Consider the following 15,021-nt stretch of genomic DNA (forward strand, 5'->3'; position numbering starts at 1 on the left):
AGTAGGCGATTCATTGTTTTTAAAATTTAGTGCTAAAAATGGCTTGGAGCAATTTTATTTGGCACAACATTTACATTTTTCAGGTCTGTTCACACTTCAGAACTATTTTTTTGTTTTTGATTATGAATATAGTTAATCATTTCTAAAAAATATGGGTTCTTTGTGACTTTAAATAAGACAAGGAATCGCCTGAGACAATGAAACGAGATAAAATATTTGACGGATTTTGTATATTTAAATATTTTGAATTGCATCCTCGAATCCATAAAATATTTTTGAAGGACTTCAGTTTTTTACATAACACTTGAACTAACGCCCGTCAAACCGTTGCAAAGCGTTGTCTCAGAAATTTTGTTGCGAAAATATTTTCCATCTGTTTGCATCTGAAATGAATTCAGATCCACGAATGCCTTCTAGTGAAAGAGAAGATGAAGAAAGAGATTTGATTCTAAGTGAGCTCCAGAAAAATAAGTGGGGGAAATTCAAGGTAGTACTGATCTGGCCACTTCTGGAATCGAAATAACAACATCATGTTAAAAAGTTAAGAGATTCAACTTTAAAACAATGTTTTAACTCGTGCAGAATAGCCACTCACTCGACCATGAAAACTGTGTCACAAACTTAACGATCCTTCGAGCAGAACAGTTTGCGTTTGACAAATCTCAAAAGATTCCATTGATAATACTTCATACCCATTAACACTATGTGGTGTCCATGTTCTACTCCTACCTTGTTCCGCTTCCTAATATTTCGCACCATCCAATATTGACACCTGTGCTGATACCTTATCATCTAATTCACACTGTTGATTGTCAGACTCAATTAAAAAAATCTTGAAAATCTTGGAAGTTTAGCATATCGCGCTGAACTTCGAAAATACAACGTACACATAGGGTAGGTGTACCGATCGTGGCCATAGCACCAGCTATGCTCATAGTTGGAACAATCTTATATATAAAAATGAAATGGTCTGTGTTCGTATCCGCCTAACTCGAAAACGGCTGGATGGATTTTTTTCATTTCTTCCGCAGAATCATTCGTTATAGTTTCCGACGGGTTTATATAATATTCCCTAATGTAAAAACTACGAGTAAAGTTGAGCAAATCATGAAAAACTAAAATTGTTTTTCCTATGCGAACTTTGCATGGGCAGTTCGGAATGCACATTCTCGCCTACTATGCAGGACAACGTCTGCCGGGTCGACTGTGTTCGATGACTGTGTTCAATGAAATGGTCTGTGTTCGTATCCGCATAACTCGAAAACGGCTGGATGGATTATATTCATTCCTTCAGCAGTTATATTCTTTATAGTTTCCGACGGGTTAATAAGATATTTCCTCATGGGAAAATCACGCTAGAGGTTAAGCAAATCATGAAAAACTAAAATTAGGATTCTGGCATGGGCTGGGCAGTTCACAACGCGAATTTTCGCCTACTATGCAAGACAACGTCTGCCGGGTCGACTAGTAATCAATAAATCGTCTTTCCGCTTCAGTTTTCTTGTCTATTGATGAAAATGTGTTTGCTTTCGATGCAGGGTTTGAATCCAAAGGAGAATGAGGTAATCTCTCACTTATCATGTCTGTATACACTCTACACGTTTTTCGGTAGCTGTTACGACAATGAATTGATCCGGGGAGCTACAACCCATGGGAGCACCAGTTCAGATGATGCATTTCAACTTGTTTTACACAGCTGTGCGAAAAAAATATGGTCCCCAACATAAAATGAGCGAGAACAAAGCGTTTTATCGAACCCCATCGGTGGGGGCCGCCTATCCGAATCAGTTTTGACTTAGAATTACGTCCTTCGGTAAGATAGGGGGGTCATTCCAAAGTTTTAAATTTGGGACCGACACGAAAAGAGGTCAGGAAGTATGCGCCAATAACTCAGTGGTTTTTTAAAGGATTCCGGAGATTTTGGTATGAATCGATCAGTAAACTCTCTAAGATTCTATACAACTATTGAAAATTGATTCAACGCATTAAGCTATTGAAAAATTCAATTTCGCCAGCCAATGTTGTAATTGAACTTTAACAGTAAATTTCCTACATTTTGTATCCCCTATCCCATTATACGTAGTTCGACGTTCAATTTGCGGTCATATCTTTGATACAACCCTCATTATTTTTTTCCAACTTATATACAAGTGCGAAAGTTTTGCAGACAGAGGGACAGATCTTAAACGGTTGTTCTAAAAAACCCACAGACTGAAAAGCCAAAAACCACAAAAATACTCAAACATTAGCAGTCGAACTCTCAATCTACTTAATAATTACATAACGTTGATTCGTAACATGGTTTGAACTACTGGCAGCAGCTCCTAAATATAATATTAATTGCATGCATGAAACGCTGAGGAAACTTATAGAAAAGCAAATATGTTTTACTATTCATCTTTTCGCATTAGATTAGTAACTCTAAACGTGTGAAAATCGTCTAAATTATCGAAATGAAAATTGCAATTTTTCCATATTGGAAATGTAAACAAAATGCTCTAGCTAGGCGCAACCATCACCCCTAGCGGACAGCACAAGAACATAACTGCAATTAAAAACAAGTTCAAACCACGATACATTTTAGTCAGGGATATAGCGCAGCTGTCAACCCCATACAGATGCACCGTAGTAAACATGAATTTGATATTTTTGGAAATTCTGACTGTTTTGGGCATTCTGCACGCCCGTTTGAAACCACTCAAAATTGAGTGGAAAACCACTCATTTTCAGTAAAAGTGGAACAAGTCAAAAATTGAGTAAACCATGGTTTACTCATTTTTGAGTAAAGACCGGATGATGTCAAAAAATGACTACAATCTACTCAAATTCATCATCGAAGAAAAATGTAATATTGATTACTTTTCACTCAAATTTGGCTAAAAATATTTTTTTAATTTTTGCAGTTTCACCTGATTCAATAATATTGAAACCAAACTGTAGGAAAAGAGGAATCTTTGTCATTTATTGAAACAAAAATATTACAAAACGTCTCCATCTATGGGATTGCATCAAAAACATATTTAATTTTATACTTGGTGTATTTGTCCGTTCTGTATCCATTCTTTGTCCTGTCCCCCAGCAAGAAGACCTGAGAGCTCCTCTTAACGACACCGGTGGCACGCAAAAACTCTTTTCCGTTGTCGTACTGGTGGCTATATCTCTGCGATCAGTGGTGGTTCGCTAGTCTTCTGGAATTGTCACAATCGGTAATTGATTATGGGAGCAGTGCCATATTTATTGATTTTACTTACCTTCAGTAGAAAATTAACACACCAACTGGTCCTCCATAAAGTGGCTTCTATACTCCTTTGGGCTGCAATATCAAGAGAATAAAACATGTTTTTAGCTTTATTGGGATACTTCTAGTTTATTCTTAATACAACTTACCTTTAATATCCACAACGATTTCCGGTTATTGCAGATTAATTCAAATTTTAGGAAGAATGATTTTCAAAGTAACTATTCTTTATGTCCTCACTTAGATGACAACTTAAAATTTTCACTCAATTTATCTTTTCTGCATTCATAAATAATATGACTATTTACTACCCAATTCATAAAATTAATTTACTCATTTTTTGGCATATGACGCGAATTTACTAAATTGAGTAAAAGTTAAACATGAATTGAGTGGAATTTAATGGGCGTGTGACATTCTCGGTTTGTGCACGCTTAATTCAGTTGACCTTTTTCCATGAGTTTCAACGGGGTTAACTCCTGTAAATGACTCGTTTTTTTTGGCGTGTACGTGAGTGCACTATACACGACTCAGAGGAATAAATCATTTTTAAGTCATAAATCTGTGTAAGTCAACGAATAAAAGAGTAAACACATTTAGGTATGTATTTTATGTTTGCTTCGGTGATTTTGACTTTTGCTATACCCCTGATTTTAGTTCAAACTATAGATAGTAGAATCTATAGATGAGCGAGCGGGTAGTGCTTAAAAGTTTCATCTCCTCGAAAAAGTCGCTTAATCGGGCTTCGACCAAAGCGGTCAAAGTTTGACTTTTTTCAAATGCGAAAATTTTACATGTGAGGGCGGCTTACAGAAAAATTTCGAAATCAGATTTTTATAATTGATGCCAAATGTCTTAGAAATGCATGAATCGTCAAGATCTGGTGTTATATAAAAAAATATGACTTTGAGACTTCCCAAGTCCCAAAAAGTCACAAAGTCCCAAAAAGTCATTTTTTTCTCAAAAAACATATGGCATCAAAAATAAAAATCCAATTTCGAAATTTTCCTATATTCCTATACCTCCTATACCAAGTCAAACTTTAACCACTTTGGTCAAACTCTTATGGAACGTACACACGGTCAAGCAGTTTGACCAACATTGACTCCACCTCTCGTTTGTTCCAACATCCATCAAGTTCTACCAACAGCGGCACGAACAATCAATTTATTCGACCAACAATATCACACACGAACGACCGGAGCGCTAACTTGAGCATCAACCATCAAAAAATATATGGGGGTTTGTGCAACTTCACTACAAATGCTCAAACATGTTCGGCGAACCTTGACTCCACCCCCGACAACTCAAACCAAAATCAAACCGTTTTAATTTTTTCCAACCGAGCCGCCAACTGTCAAATGGTTGTTCGAACAACTTCACACACGTTCCAACAAAGCAGCAACCGAAGCGTTTTCTCGGGGGTGGAGTCAATGTTCGTCGAACTGCTTGACTGGTGTGTACGTTGCATTAAAGAAGTTCGATTAAGCTGATATTTTGCATGCGGACTTTTTTTTCAGGAGATAAAGCTTTTGAGCACTTGCTGAAATTCGATTGGTCACATTTTTCCCATACATTCCATTGGCATCCTAATATTTATGCTGAACTGTACAGTTCATAGGAATCAACAGCACAATATAATTTTTGTTTTACTCAAGGCTAAATCATCATTTGGGGTACCAAACCTTGCGAGCAAAGGCGTAGGTTTGCCGATCCAGAGATGGCGATTAATAACAGAGGAAATGTTAATAGAACAATAAGTTGAAAAGCAGGGCAAGTTGCAGTTGGAATGTAGAGCCATTGAAGAAGAAGAAGAAGAAATAACCGTTAACCCAACTGAGGAACACTATCCAGCCTTCCACGATCGCCATAACGGCGGATGCTATAAAAAGTTTGACATTAACTGCTTCCCGACACTGAACTGGAATTTTCATATAGCAAGCATTGACGTGTTTCGTTGTTAACGACGACTCAAACTTGTTATTTTTCTATCAACAAAACGATTTACTGAAGGATTGAGTTTCATCATTTTCACCTTTTCTTTTGAATAATTATTTCATTCATACATTCTAAATCCAATTTTTTATTTCAGACATATTGAAGCCATTCTAAAAAGTACATATGTACTACTGATCTTACACACGTCGCTTTGTAAGAGACGGAAGCTTCCGCATGCTCACCTATGAGCTATCACCATGCTCACCAAACAAGCCAATATCTATTATTCCAATAGACTGTTACTGAAAATTTCGGTACAAAAAATAGTGATATCAACCTAATATCAAGTTATTTGCATCTTAAATATATCTGTCATCCGGTTGAAGGTACTGGTTCCTCTGGTTAGACGGAATTGGCATAAACCTACCAAAAGAATTGTAACTGTAATCGTTTAAATTGCAGAAAGTTTGCTTCTATGTCTTCAGTACTTTTGGTACTTATTCAGTACTGGATACAAATCGATAAAAAAAACCGAGAAATATTCATGTAATTGAAAATTATTTGATTGTTAATTTATTTGGTTGATAATTGATCCAAACTGTAAATTTTGATCACACTAGATTAACCCTTTCGTACTTTGTTGGAAATGCGGCCATGATTCGCTGATTGGGATAGTTATATAAATGCCACTTTTTAGTTGGGCTTCCGTTGATTGGGCTTAGGCTTCGGCCATGGCTCAAATAAAAGGAAATCAGATATGAAAATTAATTGCAAATATTTAAAAAGAAAACTTGGGGCATAGGCTGTACAAGGTTGTGACTCAAGCAATGAATTACGATTGTAACAATAAACAGAAAATTAATTATAAAATAAGTCAGTCATGAAACTGGGAAACAGTATTCTATCTATCTAAAACCCGTTAACAGTGCGTTAACAGAGACACGAATGTTCCCCATATGGGTTAATTTGAATGTAGTTGAACAAGGGCCCTATGTAAAACGTAGATTTGTGCTTTTTCGAAGTTCAACGGTACTAATTCGGTTTTTATTATCTGAGAATATAGCCGTTGATCGATCGACAGCTGGTATGTATTCTTGAGAAGGATCAGCCAACCGGCCACACCGGAACACATTCTTTATATTTTTTACATCCACCGCCCTTTTTTCAGACGTGTTCTCCGTGAATTTTTGCTTCATTTTGGAGTATCGAGCAATTGAATTTAAAACATCAGAAAGCTGCTGGATGCATGCTTCGCTCCAAAGACGTTCATACAGGTTTCCCCGACCCTCTGGAAAGTTATTATATGTATGTTATCTGAAACAAAATATCATATTAATTGAAATTTATTCAAATCTAATTGGAATGGTAAGCACGTAAGCATAATAAGTTTCAATTGTCGTGATGTCCTTGTTGATAGAAAATAACAAACTTTGGGATGTCATTAGTGACGAAGAAAATCATCGCTTGCTCAGCTAAAATTTCAGTTCAGTGTCGGGAAGCAGTTAATGTCAAATTTTTTATAGCTTCCGCCATTATGGCGATCGTGGAAAGCTGGATATTGTACATTATCACCTAGTTTTAGAAAATATTTTTTAATTTTTATAGGTTCCTACTTAATTCACATCAAAACTAAAAGGTTTTTGTATTACGCCTACTCAAACCACCATCTAATGTCCAAACATCAGTTGTTTACTGAGAAAATATCGTTGAAATCGATATTGTCGTGATATTAGGACTAACTAGCCAAAACCGGTGCACCTACCCTATGTCACCAAACTCTTTTATAACGCAACATTGAAATTACATTAATATTTACTGTTTTAACCCTTTCAGGCCCAAATTTTTCTTTTTTGTTTTCGTGATTTATAATGGAGAACTGACAAAACAAGTTGAAAAATATTTTTTCGGGATGTACTAGATCATCCAAACTGTCCTTGAGTCCGGAACATGCGATCTACAGTTTCAATGCAAGCTTTTTTCCGTCACTCTAAGCTTGGATATGTATTCAACCATGTCCATGACATACTCCAGAAGACCATGAGACATGGTAAGATGGTTTTGTGGTATCCCGGGTCATCCAAACCGTTCTTGAGTTCAGAACTTGCGATCTACAGCCACCACTCTAGCTTTTTTCGTCGCTTCAAGCTTGGATATGTATTTAACTATATCCATGATATATTTGTGAAGATCAAGAGACATGGTTAGATGGTTTTGGGATATCCTGGGTTATCCAAACTATCCTTGAAGTCACTTTTTTGAAGACTTTTTTCGTCGCTCCAAGCTAGGATATGTATTTAACCATATCCACAACATATTCATGAAGATCAGAAAACATGGTTAGGCAGTTTTGGGATACCCTGGGGATACCATCCAAACTGTCCTTGAGTTCCGAACTTGCGATCTACAGCTGCGACACTAGCTTTTCTCGTCACTAGACACTTGGATATGTATTCAAGCATGTCCATAACATATTCCAGGAGATATGGTAAGTTGGTTTTGGGACATCCTGGGTTATCCAAATCGTTCTTGAGTTCAGAACTTGCGATCTACAGCTTTTTTCGTCGCTTCTAGTTTGGATATGTATGCATCCTATGGATATATATACTAGAGTGGGGCGCAGTTGTATGGAAAACCCAAATATAGTATATTAACAATATAGTCCACTTCGTAAATCCCGATATATTAGGCAAGAGACAGCACATTAACACCATCTTGCGTCACAAAAGGCAACTAAAGCCTAAAAACACAACCAAGGGGTGCGTAATTGCGAAAATTACACTAATTTTACAATTTTTGAAAATTTGAATTACATTTTTTTTTAACTCGCCTATCAAAATGGGGCCATGGGATGATTTCTAGCATATCATTTTGAAATGTTATGTTGCATACTGAATTATACGTTTAAGCACCCCTCGGAATGTCTCTTCCAGGGTTGTAAATTTTCGGCAGCACCGGATGAAGGTGATGTTTTTTTATATCATGTTTTTATTTTCTTCCTGCTTTGAAATCAACCTCACATTCCCGGAGAGGCAGAAAAGTAAACAACAGAACTCACATCACCCACTGCGCCGCGAAGATGAAATTTACCACAGCAAAATGTACACAATCACCCGGCAAATTGAAAAAATTCACCACGCGTTTAAATGGGCCACTCACAGTCATACGGTAAGGCGCGAACTGAGCAGCCTGTCAGAGCGACTTGTGAGTGGCTGAATGCGAAATTGAACTGTCGGTGTTGGAAATGATTTTTCGGCTGCACCCAGTCGCACTCACCACGGCGGCGATGAAGGCGACTGCAGATTATACTGAGATCCACGTTTTTCACTGCATTGACTGTGAAATATTTCTACCCTGGTCTCTTCACTACATTGCTTGCCTTTTGTGACACCGCGGCGCTACTGCATTGTCTCTTCAACTCAGCCAGAGTGGACTGTATTGGTAATAGAGTATATTTGGAAAAACGCAAACTTCGTCCGATTAAGTGAGATCAAGGTTTTTACGAATCATTTTGGGACCCCAATCAACTGTGCAAAATACGGGCTTGATTAGTTGCGACCTCGCATGCCGCATAGCGTTTTAAATTTACATGGAGATTAGTATGAGAAAACGTACTTTTTAACATTTTTGCTCTTAGCGGCTTCAATTTATCATCAATTACGTGACTCAATACGTTAGCATATAGCCTCCGAAACACTTTGCAGAAGAAGGTGCGCAGCTGAAAGGTCTACAAAAATGTTATTATGTTTCGAAAATTGATTGTTTAAATCATATGCAAGAAATCAATGTTTCTGCCACACGGGTAAAAATCCGCAACCGAATTTATGAATAAAAAGTCATGATTTAATAAAACTGGTTGGGTCATGATATCATGACTACAATTCATGATATCATGACCCAAACGACGTATTAGCATGATGAAAAATTGCATTTTTTCTTGAATTTAGTTCATACTTGCCAAAAGCGTTATCAAAAAGCAAGCCGCATTTTCAAAAATAAAATATTATATTGAGTCATGTTTTCATGACTCTGAGTCATGAAATCATGCAGCTGAGTCATGAAAAATGACACTGAGTCTTGGAAACATGACTATGAGTCATGGAATCATGACCAAGAGTAATGAAAACATGACATAGAGTCATGAAAATACGTCAAAAATATCAGCGTTACGCAAACGTGTCAATTTTTTCTCATTTCATTTCTGTCAAGGCGTCCCTTGCAGATGTTTTCGGGTCGTGTTTTCGTCATTTTTTAAAAAATAATTAAATAGTTCAATAGTTATAAGAAAATATGAATAATTTTGGATCCGCGATTTTTATCGGTTTATGTGTATGCAGATAACAATGGAAGAGTGCCCTGGACTATACTACATATGGTCGGACTCTTCTGGAAAACTGGCGAATGCGGTGCTTGTATGCGAGGCTTCCGAGTGGACAAGCAGTACATGTACCCGCCCTGACCTGACTCAGACCTACGCCACTACGATTGGTTATACCTGGGCTTCACGGTCATTCTCCCGTTGTTCATCCATTATACAGAAGTATCGAACTAAACCGACAAATTCAGAGAATGTTTACAGAATTGATCCTGCTCGTGCTTGCATCGAGGTGCTGCTGTCCGCAATTCTGACTATTCTATTCACGGATCCAATCTGGTAGCTGCGGACCAATTCTAGCGGGGTACGCCGCAAGAATTCCGATTGATATATGCTGTTCCGAAATCCAACTATGACACGGCGACGCTGAACTGTACCCAGGAAGCTTACTCGTGCTCGTTCCTGCTTTATTTTAAATATTTACTGCTAAGTATACCGATCCAGATAAGTTTGAATGAATTTTAAGTTTTAATATTTATATTGAATACGTTATATTGAAAAAAGAAGAAAATTTACAATCATGTGTTTAAGTCATGTTAATTTCACGTGCTAAGTTTTCGTGATTCAGAGTGCCGTCGGAGTGGAAATTGTTCCGTTGTTAATGTGATTATCAAAATATTTTGGTTTTATTTGTTTGCCTTAAGCATTGTAAATATGAGCTGATATCCGCCTAATAAGCCAGAACTAGTGGAAGCGTTTTACATTAAATCGACCGTTCAAGTCCTATCACGACTTCCGCTACATCGAAGAAGTGCGATTTTTGGTTTGTCTTATCATTTTTTTCATGCTTACCTGGCATGAAGTTGTCATGTTGCCGATCCCCGATCCGTAAAATCTTCTAGCGATTACGTTGTTAGGGAAGTTTATATATATACACTGATCTTCTTTGCCATAGATCGCTGAATGCGATCTAATTTCTTCCGGAAGCGGGCAAAGAAATATGGAGATCGAAATTTCTGCGAAACAAATTGATGATTGACGATTGATTCGGTTGATGCCGATGTACATTCTATGGGTGTTATTCTCAGCTCTGTGGTTTGGATCCATTACTGTTTTGAACAAACTGGCATCAATTATCTTAATTTAATCAATACAAGCCAAAAGCATAAACTATCTGGAGCATGAAAATAAAACACAAAATCAATTTCACAGTTGTTTTAAATTCATAATAACTATAATTTCCATGATTACGCAGGCTCAAATAGATATATAGTTCGGATATTTGAAAATAATTTCTGGTTCTGCCTAAACTAAATCATGGAAAATGTACAATAAGAAGCAGAAGTGTTTGGAGGAATTTGTTGAAATAGATTGAGTGGTAATGGATTACAAAATGCATTTTGAATCAGATTTGCTTGAAAATAATTTCTGTACTTCTCTGTTCCCTCTTAGCTGTTTTAGCTGTCAGCTAGTCAGTTATGCATGATTTCAACTCATGATTTATATTCTGAGATTTGAACTGACACCCTGGAATCATAAATGACAGATGCCAGATGCATGAAATATGTATCTAAGATCATGACCTTAGTTCATGGTTTCAGTGTGCATACGTCTCGATATCATGACCCAAATTTACACTTTTCGTTAAAAACATCTGAACCATAAATGGTAGATTCCAGATTCATGAAGTATGATTCTGTTTTCATGACTTCAGTTCATGGTCTCGGAGTCCATACTCATGATATCATGACTCATTTTGCCAGATTTCGTCATAAAATATCGAAAACGTAACGCCAAGCTTGCGTTATGGCAAAATAAGTCATGATTTCATGACCTTTTTTCATGGTGTATTTTCATAACATAAAAACACACATTTTTCTTGAAATCATGACTCATTTTGGCACTTTTTGGCTCCGGATTTTTTCCCGTGCAGCACTACCGGACAACCTGTAATTGTCAGAGGGCAAAACCCATTTTCCTTCTAGTCGGAATTTTTACTTTGTGAAATCATTCCGAATATCTCCCATTAGCTCCAAAATCTTATAAAATCAATAATTTTGAAATAACACTCAGTAAAATTATTGCTCCACGTAGTACGGCAGTGCAGGCAGAATAAATGACTTTTTGCATATGGTTTGAACACTCAATCTTCGAAGCGTTATAACTTTTTTCGTGGACGTTCCAGCAACGTGTCTTCTTCAGCAAAATTTTTCGGCATCCTTTGGGTTATACTTTAACGTAATGTCCCACTTGGTTTACGATGAACTGAAACCTCTAGTAGTAGAAATGCAAAATTATACGTTCTCCCATACTAATTTCCATACAAACTTCAAACGCGATGCGGAAAGCGAGGAAGCAACGAATCGGTCCCAAATTCTGCACAGTTGATCAGGACCCAGAATGGCTTCGAAAAACCATTGATTTGAAAAAATGACCATGACGCTCCACTCTAATATATACATTCCTGAAAATCAAGGGACGTGTTTAGATGATTTTGGGATATCCTAGGTCATCAAAACCGTCATTGAGTTCAGAACATGTGATATACAGGCACAGCAGTACATTTTCCAGCTAACCGTAAGCATTTTAAAAATCCGTACGTGCGATAATAACGCTGTCACAGTGCAAACATGTTTTATACTGGCTTATGGAGCCTAGCCTATATATCTTTATATTGCCGAAAAGGCAAAATATAGTGCTAATGATTACTTTGGGTATCCGTCACTCAAAGCTCCAATACATTTTCACCAACATTTCAAATTTTCTCAATGTTACTATTTGTATTTGATTATTACACTTGAATAAACCAGCACCAACATTTCAAAAGATTTTTTTACAGCTGTAGATCTTGAATCCCGATCTCAAAGACATTTTGGAGTGTCAAGAATACCTCAAAACTATTTCACGATAGTCACGGATATCCCCGGGAAGTGTAATGGATATAATTGAACGGATATTGAAGCTTTGCGTACCGAAAAGAGTTTCAAAACAGCCCCGAACTCAAGGATAGTATGGATTGCCCAGAATATCTTAAAATCATTTTACGATATCCGTTGACCTCCTGGGAGGTGTAATATATATAACTGAATGCATATTGAATCTTTCAGTGCTGAAAAACGATTTTCTAGCACCTGTAGATTTCAAGTCCTACACTCATGGAATGTTTGTATGGCCTGTGACGTCCAAGGAACTTAAAAAATAGTTTATTGTACATCACAGTAACTCTACAGATACGTTTGAATAAAAATCTTTTTCAAACAATGTTATCCGCTGCCAATACACCTGATTTTTTTCCTTTCGTAACTTCACCGTGTTCATGACGTTCTAGGTTGTCGTAGGGCCTTGATCGTTCATGCCTTGATCGTTCCACCAAGCCCTTGTCTGTCGCCGGAGGTGTGCAGCTCAAACGGTGGCGTTCTGGGGGTGCACGTCTTACCGACACAGCTGCCTGATGACGACTGAGAAATTGTTCTTCTCGGAGACATTTCGCCAACGTTCCCGGATAAATGGGAACCGAACAATGCAACGACAATTGGATTCATTATACCCATGCACAAATTGACACAATGGACTAACAATGAGATGGACCGGCAATGATAATAACGAAAGTCTAAAAATAGATTATGTGTAGATTCTGTACTGCAGAATACCACAGTAGATCACGGCACAGTTGTGGTTAAGGACACTCCTCACGGAATCCAAGTTTCAAAGTGCTCGCGTTTTCGGGGGCACACCACTCGATACGGAGGCGGCACACAACTGTCATTTTTGTTGATTTAGCTTTAGCTTTAGCAAAGCAGAGAAAGGCACTGCTGCTGTACCGTCGACCAATAACAGCTGAATTGATGGATGCCCCCACCAAGGGTAGTACACTAAATTAATGATTTTATGAAATTAATGTGCTTTGTTCTCTCCGAGGCAGCCAAGTTGGTTGCGACGAGACGGACGCAATAAGAAAACAGAACTGTGCAATAAAAATCCTATTCGACTAAATGCTGGTGTCATATTAGAAATTTGGAGACAGCACTCGTCGATAGAAAATCCTTCCGCACGCGATGGCATATGAGCAAATCAAACCACCTTCCTTTTGCCAGTGGAGATATATCAGCTTCCACACTGATATTCTTCCCTCCCCCTTCATAAGGGAGCTTGGCAGAAGGAAGGTCGTGTGATATGTGCCATCACAAATATTGCCCTCCGCTCGCTTTCAAATCGAATTCTATAAAAACATTCTTCATGCCTGTCGTATCCTAACGGAACTATCAATTCTATACTTTCGCCTCTAATCCTATCATGAACATGTGCGTCTAAGTTTGGAAGATGATATTAGCATTTCCATATCACAAAAAGTGCCTACCAAACAGAAAGAAATAAAAAAAATACTGTTTTGGTTTAAAAAATAAATAATTTTTCTTATAAATTCCAGAATCTAGATATGTAGGTACTCATTTATTTTTACAGTACACAACAAAGTCAAAGGTTATTATTGTTATTGTCTTTATTAACGAGGTTTTCGGTCCTAGACCGGTTCTCCTCGAAGCACAGTCAAAGGTAATTTTACCATCGAATTTACCTTCGAGCACTATGGCTATCAATAAAAGCGAAAAATTTCCGCTTTATCTGTTCCCTTGAGCACATCGTCCAACCTCTGGTACAATTTTGCAAACATCAATGCCGGTAGGAGAAAATGTTCCATAATGCACCCGTGGCCGAATGCTTTTTCTGTAACAAGCCTGAAAATGGTGGGTGGAAAAAAGCGTTGAGAAAGTATAAATAAAAGTATTCCACATTAGTATGAAACGTCTAACGAATTTGCGAATCAAAACGCCTTTGCGAAACTTACGATTGCTGCGATGTGTGTAGCGCTTTCATACAAAAGTGAAAGGCGTATGTACTAGGGTGGTTCAAAAAATCGATTTTGCTTCACAGTGCTCATCTGATTCTTTACCATGTTCTGAGTGTCCTCTGAAAATTTGAGCTCATTTGGATTAAAACTGATTTAGCACAAGCCGTTTCAAGTTTGCATGCAAATTAGTATGGGGAAATTTATTTTTTCATTATACTGTTAATGACGCATCCCCATCAAGTGCATGTTAAAAGAAAACCTACATAGCTAAAAGGAATACTCAACAGCTTTCACTCAGTGAAAACCGCATCTCAATTAATCGTTCCAATAATAAGTAATCGAATTTAATATATACCGTGATTTTCTGGAGCTAATTGCATAACTTATCAACAGGCAACATTGCTGCTCGTGGCGCGAAAGATAGCACACACAAATTCAGGCTACTATGTTGCACTGCACATTTCAGTGATGCCCTCAAAGAAGTTTAACGATCATGACTAAAGATTCGCAACCTGTCTTAAAATCGATTTCTAATTATTGGGACGATTAATCAACATGCGGTTTTCGTTGGGTGAAAGCTGTTGAGTATCCCTTTTAGCTATGTAGGTTTTCTTTTAACCTGCGCTTACGTCATTAACAGTATAATGAAAAATAAATTTCCCATACTAATTTGCATGCAAACTTGAA

At 37.4% G+C, this 15,021-nt stretch overlaps 1 protein-coding gene across 5 annotated transcripts in view; it reads left to right on the forward strand.

The window, feature by feature from the left end:
* The window catches only part of LOC134205549 (neutral ceramidase-like), a 77,886-nt gene that overhangs the window by 20,368 nt on the left and 42,497 nt on the right, over nt 1–15,021 (forward strand). The gene's annotated exons all lie outside the window — the stretch shown is intronic.

The sequence above is a fragment of the Armigeres subalbatus genome, chromosome 1, assembly GCF_024139115.2.
Source record: "Armigeres subalbatus isolate Guangzhou_Male chromosome 1, GZ_Asu_2, whole genome shotgun sequence".
Classification (NCBI taxonomy): domain Eukaryota; kingdom Metazoa; phylum Arthropoda; class Insecta; order Diptera; family Culicidae; genus Armigeres; species Armigeres subalbatus.